This window comes from Xiphophorus couchianus, chromosome 13, assembly GCF_001444195.1.
Source record: "Xiphophorus couchianus chromosome 13, X_couchianus-1.0, whole genome shotgun sequence".
Lineage (NCBI taxonomy): Eukaryota > Metazoa > Chordata > Actinopteri > Cyprinodontiformes > Poeciliidae > Xiphophorus > Xiphophorus couchianus.
This window is the reverse complement of record NC_040240.1, coordinates 23,789,308-23,806,697: the sequence shown is the minus strand read 5'-3', so window position 1 is coordinate 23,806,697 and position 17,390 is coordinate 23,789,308. Positions and strand designations below refer to the sequence as shown.

The 17,390-nt window shown below is 39.5% G+C and overlaps 1 protein-coding gene across 3 annotated transcripts in view; it reads right to left on the bottom strand.

Moving 5' to 3' along the window:
• pvrl2l (PVR cell adhesion molecule related 2 like) overlaps positions 1-17,390 on the bottom strand; it is a 318,757-nt gene that overhangs the window by 175,742 nt on the left and 125,625 nt on the right. The window lies entirely within an intron of this gene.

Below are 17,390 nucleotides of genomic sequence, written 5' to 3'. Positions count from 1 at the left end.
AAAGACCATCAAAACCTGAAAACTGGAGAGAAATGAAATGATTCCCTTGATTAACATGCAGCTCAGTTGTGCGACTGAAGGAAAAGTTCCAGATCATGATGGATCTCCAGTGGAATCTCCTATTGGGAACATCCAGATCACAGTTTTATTTTTCCTTTTTTTTTTGTCAGAAAATCAAACTTTGTCCCACTTTTCAAATCTTTGGACTTCGGAGATGCGTTTTCTTTTTTCTGAGCTCTTCTCTTGCTGATGTTCTCTTCTGGTTATTGGGCTTCAGAATAGGTAAATGTGGGTCGATCTGCATACGTCTTCATGGACTAGGCCATCTTTTGCTTTACAACAAGAATTTTATTCCAACCACTTAATCTAAAATAGCTGTCCATGGATAGATCTTTGCCAGTCTCTCTCTTCCATCAGGAAGTAATTGGGGATGTTTCGATCCAGTATTGATATAGGAAATTGGTCGATATACACCAAAAACTTGGATTTTATCGGACTTCATCTAAAATGTCCGATAGAAGCAAGCCGACAGAAACACTCCGCGTCAGCATTTCGCTCCACTAAATAGTCCGCCCCAGCATTTCCCTCCAGCAAATAGTCCGCCCCAGCATATTTATCCATCCGCGCATGCACAGGTCAGGTGACCACAACAGTGTTTGCTAACAGAGAAGCAGATGCTACACTACTGGAATAGAGCCAATGCAGGCGCTGTGGCAGTACTTTTCGCTTAAGACCGAAAAAGATGTTACAGATGAGCGGAGTGTAAAACTTGTCACGCACAGAATCAGGGAAGTTTAATTAGACAAACCTCGCTGCGTATTGGAAGTAGCGTCACAAAAGAAAACGGCAAGACTTTCGTAAGACCACTGAAGAAAAGAGACAAACCTCTGGCTTCTTCAAACTACAAACTCTTTCAAATTGACGTAAGAACAATCCTTCACATTATTGGAGCGCAAAACAAGAGAGAAAGGCTCTTTAGCACACCGTCAGTTATCATTAACGACAGCAACAAATAATTGACAGCGCAGCATGTCTTCTTCTTTTATTAATGGCGGTTGGCAAACAACCCTTCAGTGTACAGTACCGCCACCTGCTGGAGCTCAGAATACCGAAATACCTATCTTAAAAACAACCTTCACATTATGCTCTTATTGCTAAAAATGGAGATGAAGCAGTAATTTAGCTAACTAATTATCTATTTCTCTATTTATCTCTCTTACTTCTGTTTACAAATTTTTTCTTAATATACATATTTGAAACCTCTGCTTACAAGCTGGTTATGACCCATCAGCATAAAATGCAAATACTCAAAATGTCTTCCTGGTTTAAGATTTTTAATCAGTTTATATTTTGAGTTTGTAAAAAATAGAATAGCATCACAGTTCTCCTGGGAAATCTATTTTAATTTGTTAAAGTCGGCCCAAGTTGCTTTTAGTGTTTGAAGTCGACATCTTCTAATCTAGTTCTGACAGAATTTCTAAATAAATCTGATGTAGAGGATCATCTAAAGATCTAAATGCAGAAAGGAAACAAAATTCAGCTAATATTCAGGCAAATGCTGCGAAAAAAGTACCAGCAATCACATTTAATGCTTCCTTTCTGTGTTTCCACCTTGTGCTAAATAAATTCATCATAATCTGACATTAATTGTTGCTGGCTTTAAACAATAGCCCATAATTATATGAATTAATCCTCATCAGGAAGTTTCTAACCAGCAAAACTAATTGCTGCCTCTGCCCTTTGTTCAGAAATAACACATGTTGCAGAAACACAGTGTGTGTACTTCCTAAGATTAATGCACCGTAATGAACTTGTTACACTTTAAATTAGAAAAGGAAGAAAGAAAGTTACTCAAAGAGATAATGAAATAAAAGCAGAAAGAAAGAGGAGGAATGAGAGGGGAAAACAGAGAAGTTGTAATCCTTTGTGTGTGTGATCCGGTCCAACAATCTGCCAGCATCTGGGAGAATAAAAGCCACATTTTCTGAGGAGGCTTTCATTGTTTGGGGATGACAGTCAAATCCCTTTTTTTGTTTCTCACTTCAGTAACTTTTACAGTAACTCTGGGCGTCTTACTTTCTGTTTCACCCTGCTTCTCTGACCTCATGCGGAGACCCTTCCCCCCTGCCACCAACCCTCTGCAGACCCGGTATCAAATCCAACCAGGGTCTCTTCTCCTGCAGCTCCCCTCTCAGCCTGCCTCTGGGCCTATAAAGATAAAATTCTAGCTCTGAGCTGGCCCTCTCGCTCTCCCTGCAAGAAAAGGGGATAAGCGCTCGCTAACTGCTCGCTAACCCCGGGTGGTTCTGCTGAAAAAGCCTCTTAGTGTGCGAGGGATTGATTAGGACAATAAGTTACAAGCAGCTGCACGGAGGTGAACGGGCCGGGGAGGATTTAGGCGGCAAATCAGCTGTAAAACACTGTCACACAAACAAAGAAAATAGAAGCAGAAGTGTGCACGTGTGCCTCAGGCGATGCCGGGTTACGCTGGATTTACAGCATGCATGTAGCCGCGTGACTACAAATATGTGGAAGAATGAGGATTTTTTTTTTTTTCACCGTGAAGTCATATGCATGCTTAGCCATGTTGCTGCATGCATAAATCAGAGCATCTCACTGTAATGTCAGTAGATGAGACCGACTCAGACAATGAAGCTCAGTCTTTACCCTGAGGGGGCAATAAGGCTCCCACTTTCATATAATTCACACAAACACATAAAATCAAACTTTCACTTTTTAACCAGGTTTTACACAAAGAACCAAGATTGCATCAGCTTTTTATATTTCCTCTTTCCTCTCAATTAGCTCATCAACATAAATCTTGCTAATCCCATTAAACTGATATGAAAATCCACACACACCAGAAACACAAAAACAGGCACAAACTTTTAGATTATTTGCAGATGTCAAAAATGTATTTATAGCAAAAAATAATAAGAGAAAATGTGCTGTAACGTGGGGAATAAATGGTGAGAAATAAAGCAGCTAGATATTAAATATTCAAAAGAATCTAGGAGTAAAAAGTCAGGAAAAGTGTACAAGAAGCTGGAAGGAAGGAAATTACAGAGACTGATAAATGCAACAGAATAAAATAACAGCACGAAAAGAAAGTGAGGAAAAAGACTTATTAATGTAAAGGGGTTAAAGTTATGACTAAGGCAGGGAGAGCCTGTAGGCAGAGAAGACTCAGGGGTGAAGAGACAGGAAGTGCATTTGTAAATGGTCAAAAAGAAGAAGCAGAACGGGATGAGAGTTAAAAGGTGGAAAGAGACGATTAAGTTCCTCAAACTAAACTCCAGAACAAGATCAGGACAGAGAGGTTTCTTATTATTTATATATTCATACCAAACCAGCTGTAAAACATTGTTCTTATTAAAGTGATATCGCTTGTTTTCTCTGAAAAATTATCATTTCATAAAAATCCATTTCCTGGACATTTGAAAATGAATAAAGTGAAGGTTCAAACGGCAGGTGGGGGAGGAAATGGAAATGCTAAGTAAGAAATGAGGGTATAATATTTGCAAAGCCAACTACAGAAAAAAGAGCTGAGTCCTGGACTAGACCTGTTGAAACGCAGCCAGTTTTAAAATGCATGGCTTACCACATTGTTACAGGTCGTGCTCGTCATTTGAGATTTATTACTCCATCCCCTGCAATAATGCCCACAGTTAAAGAAAGACTGTGTTGGCTGCTCCAGCTCCCTGTCTTTCCGGGTAATTTGACCCGCTGGACTTGCCGTACTCAGGGATCTCAAGAGCTTCACAGACAGCTGAGCTAGATCTCCATCTTTCAAACATAATTTATATCTCTTGACCATAGGGTAGAGTTGAAACAGCTTCAGGCTCAGCACTCTCTTCACTGCAGCAGACCAGATAGACTGATAAAGCTCCAGCACATCTATTACCTTAGAATGGGTTTATGATTCCTCATGCAAACCTAGCACAGTCTTTAAACACATAAGCTAGAGGCAACCTAAAGGTGCATTCACACCAGCCCTGTTTAGTCCACCACTTTAATTGAAATCCAGTTCACTTGCCCAGAAAGTCTGATTTGTTTGGGCAGGTGTGAATTCGTAATTGAACTCTGATGTTGGTCCACCTACAAACCTCTGCCTCAGCTTGGTTGAAGTGAACTCTGGCGCGGTTTGGGTGCATATGTGAATGCCAAGCGGACCGTAGACTCCTCCAAAATCAGGAAAAGAATTATAGCGCAGGGAATTGTGGGTAAAAACAACCAAAAGAAATGGGAAAGTCTAGTGCGAGTTAGAAAAATGGCTTGTCTTCTTACCAACGATGAAAAAGAAATCCTGCTATCACTAAAATCCGATTCCATTTTTGTTTATGTTTCATAAATAAGGAAGTTGCACTCAGTGTCTATTTCAGAGGTTTTTGTGTCGCTTCTTTCAGCAGTGTTGGTGCAGCGCCATCACAGGTGAGGAGGGGAACAAGTTAACAAAAGGTTGGGTCGTTTGGCATAGCGCAGTGTGAAAAAATAACAGACTCTTTATGATTGTCATGCAGAACTCTAGATGGAAACTTTATTTCTCTCGGTACGAAGCCAGTGGCTGTCATCATTCAGCTTTAACAATTGAAGTCTGTAATTCAACAAAGACAATTATTGGAAGAAGGATCTTTGTCAAATGAAATCACTGGCTGCCTTTATGCTTTTCAGAAAGAAGGTTAAACATATGCACGACGAGCTATTGGGGAAATTGGTGTCAATGCACCTCAATAAACCTTATCTATTCAATCCTTTCCATTATGACCCCGATGATCCCACAATTTGCCTCCTATTCTACTGTTGCACGCTGCAGCTTCAGCTACGCGGAGTGGAAAGTCGAAGAGGGGAGGCGGTTAAATGAATGGCCATACTCTGCCTGCCTCCCTACGCTCCGGAGAGATGAATCACACTTAATTGACATTTAGAGGCTTGTGGCATTTGCCTGTTTATGCGGCGCTTCCCCGTGTAGACGGCGTGCAGTGTAAACAGGAGGAATATGCTGATGGGGTGCTCACTCATCCACATTAACATCCAAATCACATACTAATAGAAGGCAATGATGCACAGCTGTTTTGTTTTGGAGGGTTTTTCCCCCCTGTCAGCCTGTCACCATGTCACTAGTGTCAGATTATATCTGGGTGATTTCCAGCAGCTGTCAAATGACAGAAAGGAATAAATATCTGGATCAAACTGAAGCTACAGCAGGCAGTGTAACATGCATCTAAATGGACTGAGAATTTCATAGGATTTTAATTTGTTCCTCTAACTAATTGCATCAGATTTGTGGAGAAAAAAACCTCCATCCAGGGGCCCTGTGTTCAAATATTTCTTCCGCTTCACTTCATTTTGTTTCATGGATTTTGCTGTTCAGCTGCAACCATCTCCACAAAAAAGCCCAAAGGTGTTCAGTTGGAATCCGTTCAGGCAACATTCTTGGCCAGATGTCTTTCTCTCTTCAGAAACTCTTGTGTGAATTTTGGCAGCGTGCTTCAGTTGGTTATCAGAGTGCAGTATTCCTCTTCTGCCAAGCTTCTGCAGAAGCATTTAAGAGTTTTCATTCTGCTGTATCCTCAGGCATTCGGGTTGCCATGGATACAGTTCAGAGTGTCAACTCTTCAGCACATGTTTTCACTCCTGTGATCCCACAGTATGACACTCCCACCTCTTTGCTTCAGAAGTTGTGGGGATTTATTAGAATTACAGTTTTGTGAGAATGTCACACAAACATGCAAAAAATGTTGACTCATGTTTAAAAAGCTTCTGATGTCATCACAAAACAGTTGGAATTATGGGATTTAATTACACAAAGTCAAATTATAGTTACCAATAAGGTCACTTTAATTATGTGCATTAGGGTAAAATGGGACTGAATGTAGAGACATATTGAATAAATCTGAATATACATAAACATTGTTTCCATTAACTATTTCTGTATTAAAAATACATAATATGTAATATTCTAATCATGTCGTGTTTTCATTAGCTGCAAGCAGAAATCATAATTAACAGAGAAAAAGGCTTGAAAACATCAGCCTGTGTGGAATTAATCTGTCTGTGTTTCACTTAGTGATGGAGTTACTGAAATAAATAAGCTTTCTAATAATGTCCTAATTTATTGAATATGTCTAAACATATCACTTTTCCGATTTTTAAATGAAATAATTGTATTGTTTTTCTATGAGTCCAGTAATGCATCACTGTGTTTAAAATCCCACAACAATGCTTTATGGCACAATCTGTAAATTTTGAAAACGACACTGTGGGTTAAAGAAGGTCTGGATGAGAACACTTGTTTTCCCATCTAAGATGCTTTTTCAGTCACTATGAAGCCTGAAAAGTAATTGGTAGTTTGGTTGTTCAGCTAAAAGAAAAGACCGTTTCAGTTTCAATAGCGGCAGGATTGGCTACTTTTCCTCTCATCACATCTCTGTGTTCATCCAGCAGTAAAACGGCGTCTGCCTCGGCAGAACGGGCCGCTACATGGGGGTTAGCCGTGCAATCATTTGACTCCATCATATCTCTATCCAGCAGCTTTTTGCCAGTCAGGAGTAACTGCAGGCTGACAACCGACGTGGCATCTTTAAACCGAGAAACAGCTGTGGAGAGCGTCGGGCAATCAGGTTTAAACGGAGCTCCAGGCCATCAATACGAGTGTGCTGTTAGAACGTTTCGGTCGCTGATCCCAGGGGTTGTGTGGCTCATCTTTTGGAGAATAAAAGTGTTTCAGGTGAAAGTGGGGGGGATGAAAGTGAAGATCCAGGCGACAAACATAACTCTAGCAAGATGCTCTGCAGATTATTTCTGACCTTCACACACAGGAAGCCATCCACTCCATTGTTGGTGTAAAAATATCCTTTACATGATTATCTGGTGATGCATTTAATTCATCTTCATTTTGAAATGTAATCCTGGAAACAGAAGACCACAAAGCTTTGACGTATTCCACACAAGGAACAGGCTATAAACAGACCAGCATCCATTCAAATCTCCCATTAATGTCATCCAGATAACTGTTCAAAGGTGGCATGAATTAGACAGGAAGAGCTGCAGGACGGCTGCTGTCGAGTGACTGTCTCATCTACCCCTCACTGCAGAGATGAATTACCGGTAATTGGCATTTGACAGCTCATAATCATCGCATTTTGCTGCGGCTCTTACAGGAACAGGCCACTGATCAACAATGAGGTGGAGGGAAAGGAGAAAGAGGAGATTAGTTGTCACGACGATGGCTTTGGTTTGCAATAAAAAAAAAGAAAAGCTTTGCGTTTGCTGGCAGTCAAAAGCTCCTGGCATCTGTGAACATGTGAGGATTTTAGTTTTTTTTTTTTTTTTATTTCCACAATGATGCTAATGGAGCTCAAATTAAGCCCAATAACCATCATTCAAACCATCTGAACAAAAGCAGAGAATTTCAATCATTGTCTTGAATTTAGTGGTGCAGCAATTCAGCTTCGGAACCCCAAGCTTGGTTTTATTATTTTTATTTCAAATGAGTAAAACTGTATTCCAAGTTAATGCTTACACCTATTAAACAAGAATTAGCCCAATAAAAACAGAACAATCACATCTTTTTACTTTTGGCCTTGAATTAGTCAACGCCCAAGATGGGAAATTTCTTCCAAACAAATGTTTCATCCCCCCAGAACACAGACTGATTGAATAATTACGATAAAACCCAAAACGCTGCTAACTCTTTATCAACATGCCAAACTCATGATTTAATATGCAGAAAACAGACTCCTATGAGCTCCTCCTATGAGGAAAAACAAATTGGAACATCAGATTAGTTTTGCAGAAAATGCATGACATTGTTCTAAAACTCTTTCTTATAGCACAAAATGAAGGAATATTGTTTATTAAAACAATGTTTATTCCTCTTAGACCTCGTCAGATTAGCAGAGGTGTCTCAAAAATCGGACACTTCAGATCTCTGGTCAGGAAACTCCACTGATCATTCAGGCAAGACTATCCTTCCTCCCAGGTTAATACTCTCCTTCCTGTAATGTTTACAACCACCTAGTAATACATCAGAGGGAGATTTTAAAGAGAAAATTGCAAAGTGGGAAGCATTGCCTGCAATCACCGTGGTTTGTTGTTAAATATTCAGTGGGATTTTGTCCCTAGTGTGACTTTAAAGCTTCTTTTATGAGCTGCCTCTGCGATGGAAAAACAGAAAGAGGTGAGTGTTGATGCAGATCTTTTATGTGTTCTGCAGGAGTAAGACCTTCAGTTGAGAATTTAAGATGAGGAAGAAACAATCTCAGTTGCACCATAATCTGCAATTTCATCTTATGAACAATGCATAAAATTTGACAAACTGATTCAGAAAGAAGAGAAAGTGAAGAAGGTTTTGCCTTTTAAGGCCAACGCTCTGTTAATGTGCAGCTGGCAGCTCCAGTAATTGGTTTGTTAACACTGTGGGTGGCTTTTCTGTTACCATGTCGTCAGCTGACAACCCACTGGCTCTCAGGTATGTTGATTCTGTTTTTTCCAACTGGAATTGAAGTGTTTCATAGCCCACTGTGGGCTGAGAAAATAATCCGACCCGTGGGTTTATAAAACCTCTTCATAAAACCTTTCTGCATTGTTTGTGAAAGTGCTCCACGGACAGGAAGCCTGCTGGGTTCTATTTCTGAAAACTTAGCATGTTTTTTTTATTATTTTTATAGATGCACAGCATTCACTCACCCACATGACAACAGCAGTAACACCATCCTGCAGACGCAGTGTGTAAATGATCTGTTAAGATGTGAATCACCACTAATTGGTGTTTCACATAAAACCTCTGATGTTTCAAGTTAAATCAAGATCTTTTTTGATGATGCAGAGAGAACTGAAGACATTCTGCTACATTTAGGTTCAGAAGTGACATTGAGGCCATGGCACTCCACACAAATGCAATTCTACGCATAATGAGTAGGCGGAAGATGTGCAGCTGAGCTAAATGTTAGAAACTACAGGGCAGATTAACATGGAGAACCTTTAACAGGCTCCTGTTAGAGCTGACAGAAATAATCAGGGTTAATCACAATGTCATGGTCTCCATGTTTGCAGCACAGTTATTAAAAACAACTTTATTTTACAAGCATAGACTGGTGAGTGGCAGCTTCATCTGCACAGCTCTGGCAAAGTTGCCAAAGTTCGAAACAATGAAAAATATTCAAACATGCAGTCAGATTTTCACTTACAAACAAGAATTTGGTGCACAAGCTTTAGTTTATTGAAGATTTTTTCTATGGAGTGACATAATACTAACAGAGTGAAATATATGCATCATATCTAAGATCTGAGGAAGTAAAACCGAACCGTTCCACTCAGATGGAACGATGGAGGTTAGGATGCTCAGGTACAACCGGAGGCTCAAACCAGCGAATTAGACTAAGAACTAGACTTAGTTGACCAAGAAACAAAACCCAGCTCCTTAAATGATGCTGGACTGAAAATAACTCTCTACATAGTTATCCAAAATGCTTATCTAAAAAAGTTATGTCAGCATGCTTATCCAGAATGACATGAAGTAAGTTTAAATGAGTCGTGATCAGGCTGTGAAAATGGGAACACAGAGACACGCAGCTACATGGACGTCAGATATGGAGAGATTCTTCAGCAGCAGAACAAAGAGTTTGATATTTATTATTCATGATATTTATTAATGTGCGTCAAACCTGCTGGTTTCAACCTGTAAGTTCTAATTTAGTGTGTTATATTCAATATATTTAAAGATATTAATGCTTGAATATGAATGTTAAATGCTCCTTAAGGCTGCTGAGCAGGGGTGTAGCCAGGAAGTCTTTAAAACGGGCTCAGTGGGGGCCAGTGAGGAAGCAAATATGAAAACCAAAGCAAATATCAGACTCACAACATGAAAGTCAAAGACTGACATAAATATAAATACTTAAAGCACAAAAAATATTCTAATTGAAGCTATTTATCTTATTTCTTAAGTTATTATTCATCAAAATGATGCACTTTCTCACCGGGGGATTTGTTGGGTGACCTAATTTGTGGTTTAGGATATTTGTCAGAGCAGAGGAAAATGTTTTGCATAAAAAAATTTCTTTTTTCCCAAATTATTTTAACAAATCATTGTAGTAATACTTGTTTCTCTTTAGGAGTTGGGTTTTTATGTATGTATGCCATTTATTGTATATCGACCATGTTTAAAGTACAGTATAAGATATGAAAATGTTAGGTCACTATGAAAATAAGAGTTGAAATAAATGACCAAAAGCTCAAGAACACGACACTAATAACAGGAATTCCTGCTCTGTTTCTGTCTCATCTACGTAGAAAAACTCAAACTTTCTCTGACATACTGTGGAACAGGTAACCTCACATGGTCAGAATTCATTGAAGCGGCTGCAGCACTGGTGAAATCTCACGAACGTGAACTTCCTCACAAGCAGAATGAATTCCTCATGCGCCAGGGAGCAGGCAAGGAAGATTTTAGGAAAGAAAAATACAACAGAAAAAAGGCTTTATCCTGCATGCGGCTCTACAATAAAGGCATTTTAGACTGGCTCCATGTTCCAGGCAGACAAACATGCAACAGATTCATCGTGTTCTCGCTGTTCTGCCTTTAAAATTGGCACCGACACATAGAGGTGCAGAGTGAACATTTGATGGTTACGTCCAGAGGCCTTTCTCACAAAGCAGAATTCCTGAGTTAACTGCATATCTTTGATGAGTGAAACCCAGAACATCCTTCAAAGCTGGAACATGGTCTGAAGTTTAAAAAAGGAGCCGTGCTGGGAATTAAACAGAACCCAGGTAACTTTGAAAGTTTGGCTTTCAGAAAGGGGCCCCTGCAAAGGCTTGAAATGAGTAACAAATTCAGGACATAAAGCAGCTCCAGACACTTTTCTGGGATTATTTTTCCCTAGATGTTGCTGTTTTGGACGACATCAACTTGGAACTGTGATAGGTGGTTTATTGGCAGGTGAAGATAAACACTCTGCATGTTGGCGCACTTCTCCTCAGCTAATGCATCAGGAGGAGGGCGGAGCCTCATCGCTCTGGGATTCATTTCTACCTCCAAGAGGAAGAGATCCAGCCGAGGAGCTGAGGTTAAGGGCAGCCGCCTCTGTGAAGCTCAAACACCTTTAGACTTTGCAGCTTCTACTTTACAGCAAATATTCAAGAGGAAATCAATGTCGAGATCGGTCACGTGTTTGGACAGAGGTGGTTGTATTCTTTGTCAACAAGGACAAAAAAGTTAAAGGAGCCATGCCAGCAGTCAATCCGACCTTCTGTTACAGTTTTCTTTTTATTTGCATGCTTTGTGTGTGCAGTTCCGTCGTACGCCTCAAACAATCGACGTGCTTCAACGGCTCGACGCAGTCAGGCTGCTGCAGAGATCAAAAGCCAGTGAGAGATTCATCAAAAAGAAAAAAAGAAAAGGATCAAGAAGGAAGAGATGGAGCAGGGAACAAACTAGGTGGTTGTCTAATTTTGGTGGAAGGGCAAGCGGAGACAAAACGGCATCTGGAGCATCAAAGATGAGGAAGAAAATCTGAAAATTCACAAAGGAATCAAAATATTATTTCAGCAAAGCAAATGTTTCTAATATCAATCCGGTTCATTTTTATTATCCCCAAATACATCATAGATTGCTCTTTTGTATTTATCAAATTGAAAAAAAAGAATCAAACATCCTCTAATATTTGATCTGCAGATAACCAAACAAAGGAAGTTAAAGGAAATGTAGCAGATTTGATCTCTGGCAGATTGAATGAAGCATATCACAAAGCAAAAAAAAATAAAAAAAATAAAAAAAGAGAATCTGTTTGTCATAAGTATGTTGTTCTAAAGCGTTTTAACATGAGACGGTTAAACTTCATCAGTGACCTTCAGTCGCTGCCCATCGATGCCGTTTCTGAATTACTTGAAGATAAAGAAATATTATTCACAGGTAGAAGATATTTAAGACAACAGCTAATTTTCTCTACCTCAGGCAACACGGTCGATGTTGAGCTTCATGACAGAAAAAAGGAGCTGAAGTGAAAATGAAACCTGAAAGAAACACAAAACTCCTGGAACTAGTAACGTAAGAAAAACCATCAAAAACGCTTCCCAAACATAAAGCACGGTGGTGGAAGGGTGATGACTCGTTTTGCAGACGCTTGACACCTGGCTGTCATTCAGTCGACCATATTCAGTCAAACTGAAAAAACATCCATAATGAGTGGAATGTTTTTCGTTTCAGCTCCTTTTTTTTTTTTTTTTTACTAAGTAAGTAAATACATAAATAATGTGTTGTTGTTCTGGCTTCCTTCCTACCTGTTCTTTCTTTATGGAACCATTCTGGTATCCGGTGCTGAGCGTTACTTGTTAATGGCTCCATCAGCACCAGCAGCAGGTACATTCTGCTGCCCTTTAAGGAGCCCATTAGTGAGGATGTGCAGACATCTGAACTCCAACTCCCATCTGCCTCATTGCAAGAAAATCACACCAGGCTATGGTGTTGTCTTTCACATGTTCTGGTTTGAAACCACCGTCAATGTGTCAGAAACATATTCATGTGCTTTTCTGAATTCATTATCTCATCATTCATAATGATACGAGTTATAATTTAATTACTAATCCATCGTTCCACTTGCTCTTTATTCAGAAAATTGACGCAGCATTTACATCGATTCCTCTTTACCTGTTGATAAAAATACCAAAGTTATCCACATTAGTATCCACTGAAGACACAAGAAGAACCCAAATCCCCACAAATGTAGGAGCTTATTTGATCAGATTAGATTTGTCCCTAATTTTTCTTCGACTTGTGGCTCAGAGGCAGAACTGCTGCAGCAGACAGGGAGAAATCCAACAATAGGGGTGGATTTGGCTCATTTCATTTCAAAGCGACATGGGTCCATTTTAACAAGCCCTCTTTAGCAAAAAAAAAAACAACAAAAAAAAACACAAGATGAGAGTAATGTGGCTAGCCAAGCACTGAGCCCTAATTACTAATCATTTCTGCCAGAGTGAGAGGCAAGTGGCAAATAACAGGATTACAGAGCTGAACACAAATTAATACGAGAAGATCAGGTGACAAATAGCAGCGACACAGATCTGGTTTGGGCCAGATAATGGGTCCAAAGTGTCCATAGGAGTGAAATTAGAGAATAAACAGCAGCATGGAGAGTCTGGGCACAGAATATGCAACAGGAAGACTGAATTTCCCATTTAATTCAGTCAATTGTCACAATAGACAAGATTCTTAGATGACATGTTGCAGGGAAGAAAAGTCCAGTAATGTTTCACAGCAGCAGGTTAAAGGAAATACGAACTGATTCAACCAAGAATTGTGGGAGTCAGATTTAACAACTTAGTAAAAAAGCTGAGAGAAAATCCTGACAAAACTTTTCAATTATTTGTAATTTTATTGCAGTTTCTTTTTAAGCTTGAATTTGGGGCACATCTGTCTGATTTTGCCAGAATGTGAACGACTGTGCATAAAAGTAAAAGCTCAACGGACCCATAGTTTTACTATGAATTTTTGCAGAAATACTCAGATGAAAACATAGAGACATTTTTCATCTTCCTGTCTTATTTCCACGATTTCCAACTATGCGCGATTTATTTAAAAAAAAATATTTAGCTCCTTCTAAGATCCTCTACCTTATTCTAGTCTAGTCTTTGAGTGGAAAGATCCTAAATTTGTATGTCATTAATACTCACACCAAAGTGAAGTTAGGATTCTTATCTTTCAGCTGCATAACTACACTAAAAAATAAAAAATCTAATTCTTGGTTACATTTATTCAGTTGGAGAAAAAATCCTGGTAGAAAAACAAAAGTGATGGTGAAAGATTTATTGACACACCTGCCATCAATACTTTGTTCATCCTTTTGCCAACAGGGCAGCATTTACCCTTCTCCTAAAATATTTCACAAGGCAGGATCATACAGAGGGTCATACCTTTGACCTTTGACCTTGTTTCCATCACAAATTCCCCAGATTAATGTTTTCTTTTCTTCAACTGAGTCCAGAGGTTTTCTCAGTCTCCAGGATTTAAGGCTGGACACAAAAGAAAGAAGGTTGACTTTGGGACCGCTGAACCATTTCTCTGCTCATTTTGTATTTTGGATTAAATCCCACCAGATTATTACTTTACACTCTTCCTTATTTCCGTCACTGGTTATACCCCTAAGTAAATAGGACTCCTGCATGGCTGCATTGTAAATAGCAGCCAATAGCACATCAAATAACACTGTGCTATATTTCCACTTCCCAAGATATGTTCTATGAAAAAATCCACAAATAGGTGAATTCATGAATACTGTACTGTACTATAACTGCTTCATCATGTAAAACTATGTAAACTGATTTGTTGCTGAAATGTCAGGGTTTCATCAACTCAAATTTAAGGCTTTTTAAGACCATTATGAATAAAATTTAAAACATGTATTATGACAGAAATGTACAAAAGAAAGTAAGATATTTTGTATTGTAATGCAGAGATTTTTTGCACAAAATGCATGCAACATCATATGGGTTGGCAACAGAAGTGAGAAGTCATGGTCATCATCCAGCTAGCCACCAATAAATGTACATGTTTCCATGATGGATGCTAGATAACTAGCTAGCAAGGGTATGTTAGCAGCCAGTTATCGTTAACCTCAATCGACTAAAATGTAATGAAGACGTCTGCAAGCGACTTGAATGTTTGCTTGACAGAAAAGTCACACGTTTAAACAAATTTAATACATTCTAAGGCTTTAATTTTAGAAACATGAATTTAAGACTTTCTAAGAATGTGTGGACTCCCTGAATGTGCCAAACAAATAAATTTGCCTTGGACTAGGAGTCCCTGAAAAATGATAAACTTGAAGATTTCTAAATGACAAAAAACTGACTTTAAAGGGAAGGTTTTGTGGTGGAACAGATAATAAAGGTGATAAAGACAAGTTCTCAATTAAGATTTTTGTTAATGTTTCAGTGTGAAATTCAAGTTCAATGTGGAAACTGGGGGTCTAACCGGGAATGTTTGTAAAAATCCGTGTGGAACTTGTTGGAACATGACAGATTACATTGCAGCACTCAGGTCAGCATTGTTTGACCCCAACAAATAGAAACATTTGCAACTGGAAGCAAAAGTTACAGCAAACAACAAGAAAAGTAAATAGAGGTGAATCGAAGAACATCAAGATAAAAAGATGGGAGCAAAAAAAAAAGTCAGATGGAAAAAAAACACGGATGAGAACAAACAGGCTGATGAAAATTCATGTGAGGAAGAAGCAGAGAGAAAACAAAGTAGCAAAGTAGGTTTAAAAGGGAAGATAAATGAGAAGAAATTGATTCAGGCCTGGAGGAGAGGGAGAACGTTGTGTACCGGGATATTGTTGTCTGAAATTACACAGGACGAAATCGCTCCTCGCTTCCCGATACAATTCAATTCAAAGCCAGGATTATTTGTCTCACCCTAAATTCATACACTGAAACCTTTTCTCTCCCTGTGCTCGATGACAGCGCTGCCATATTAGGAGTAGGGATGTCTGTTTGTGCTGTGTGTGTGTGAGTGTGTGTGAGATCTCTCCAAATCTATTATCTCTGCAGGTATCCGGGTCACATCTAATGGTCGCACAGAGTGACCCATCACTGCTGCCGTAGCCTGGTTTCTGTGTGTGTGTTTGAGTGATCTCTGGCTGTCCTTGCTATGCCCCTGTCTAACTTACTCTATGGTGTAAACACATAGAGAACACACACACACAGGACAGCCTGTGTTGGCAGTAAAACACACACACACACACACAGTGAGAGCCTCCAGCTGTTTCTCCCTGCTGTCCGTCTGACAGACACTGAGCAGACTGATCTCAGCTCCAGCCTTCAGAGCCCCCTCCCCCACCCACTTTAACTCCACCTCTTCATCTTGATTTCTTGTCGTCCACTGTCCTCCTGTCTCTGTTTTGCGTCTCTCTCTCCTGACTTCACTCAACATTTTTCTCCAATTCCTTCCCCTCCTGGGGACTTCCAGCCCGACTTCCTGAAACGCCCAGCTGGACGGGAACATTAAAACCACCTGCCCGACACGGAGCAAGTCCTCTCTGGAGCGGTCCAAACTCTGCACTCTGCAGGCGTCCCTCTTTTTCAACATCATGGGAGAAGAGACCAACACTGGGAAAATAAGAGAGTGCTGCCATCACATGTATTATTTTCTAACATGTGTAGTAGATTAGGCTGGTTTGTAATGAGTTGGGAACAAATTTAAACATCTTCAACTCACATTCTACTTGTTTGTTTTGCTGGGTTTTGGAACCAGGTGACTGTGTTTGAATTTTGCAACTTTTGACCTTTTTTACCATCTATTACACCTGTTTTTTATTCATTTCTATTTCCTCTTAAGCTTTATAAATCAACACCCATTTATTGTTGACACTTTGTTATTCAACTACTAACATAGTAATAAAATGCTGCTTCAAGCTTAGCGTTTGCAGACTGTAGCCTAATATAGCTCATTTAGCTTTGATGCTGTTTAAGCTCCATTTCCCTTATACCCTTATATTATCTCTGGCATGGTGTTAACATTAGTTTCATTTGTGAGAAATGTTCTTAACATGTTATATTTTACACCCTGACACATTCAAACTGTAACAACAGCCTCATTAGTCAGAGTATTTCCATTATGTACAGTACGTGTTTTGACATTATGAGAAAACTTGTAGAGATTATTGCAGGTTTCCAGACTCAGAGGATCCCAGGCTGCCCATTCATTACCTGGATTCATAAACCTCTGTTGTTTGGCATAGGGAGTTTCTCTGTTAGAATATTTAACCAGTCTTTAATATGTTTAAAGGAATGAATGACTTTCACTCTTTTAAAAGTTCTCTAGAGCCAATGACCTGGGAGAAACACTGCTTTCTAGTTTCATATGCATCTTTATGACAGAAAATCTGCTTTTAAAAGATAAAAATACTGAAATGATCTGGAAAAGCAACCAGCTTCTGGGCAGAAAACCCCGATAAGGACGTAATGGATGGTTTCATCAGGTGTTTCTGGTTAACTCCCTGCAACGTATTCCATCATTTTCCTCACTCTTGCTGTTCACTAACCTCCTTCACATGGACAACTCACTGCGCCTCTTATTATCCGTCTGCTGGCCTCTTGACTCCCACAATATGTCACCATATTCTGCTCCCGGTTTGACAGTCTTATCAGCCTCAGGCCAGACAAGCTAAACTGCTGCAGTGGGTGGCAGAGCTACTGCCCCATTTCTGCTTTCCCAGGAAATCAGACTGCACATACACGACACGCAGAACAAAAACTAGATTTTACGACTTCTAGAACGACTAATATGATGTTCCTGTGACTTAACAAGGATCAATTTATGCAGACAGATTTCAAATTCAAAAAGGAAGTCTTCTAAAACCTGTGACAGGTTGCTTGGTCACCATTATTAA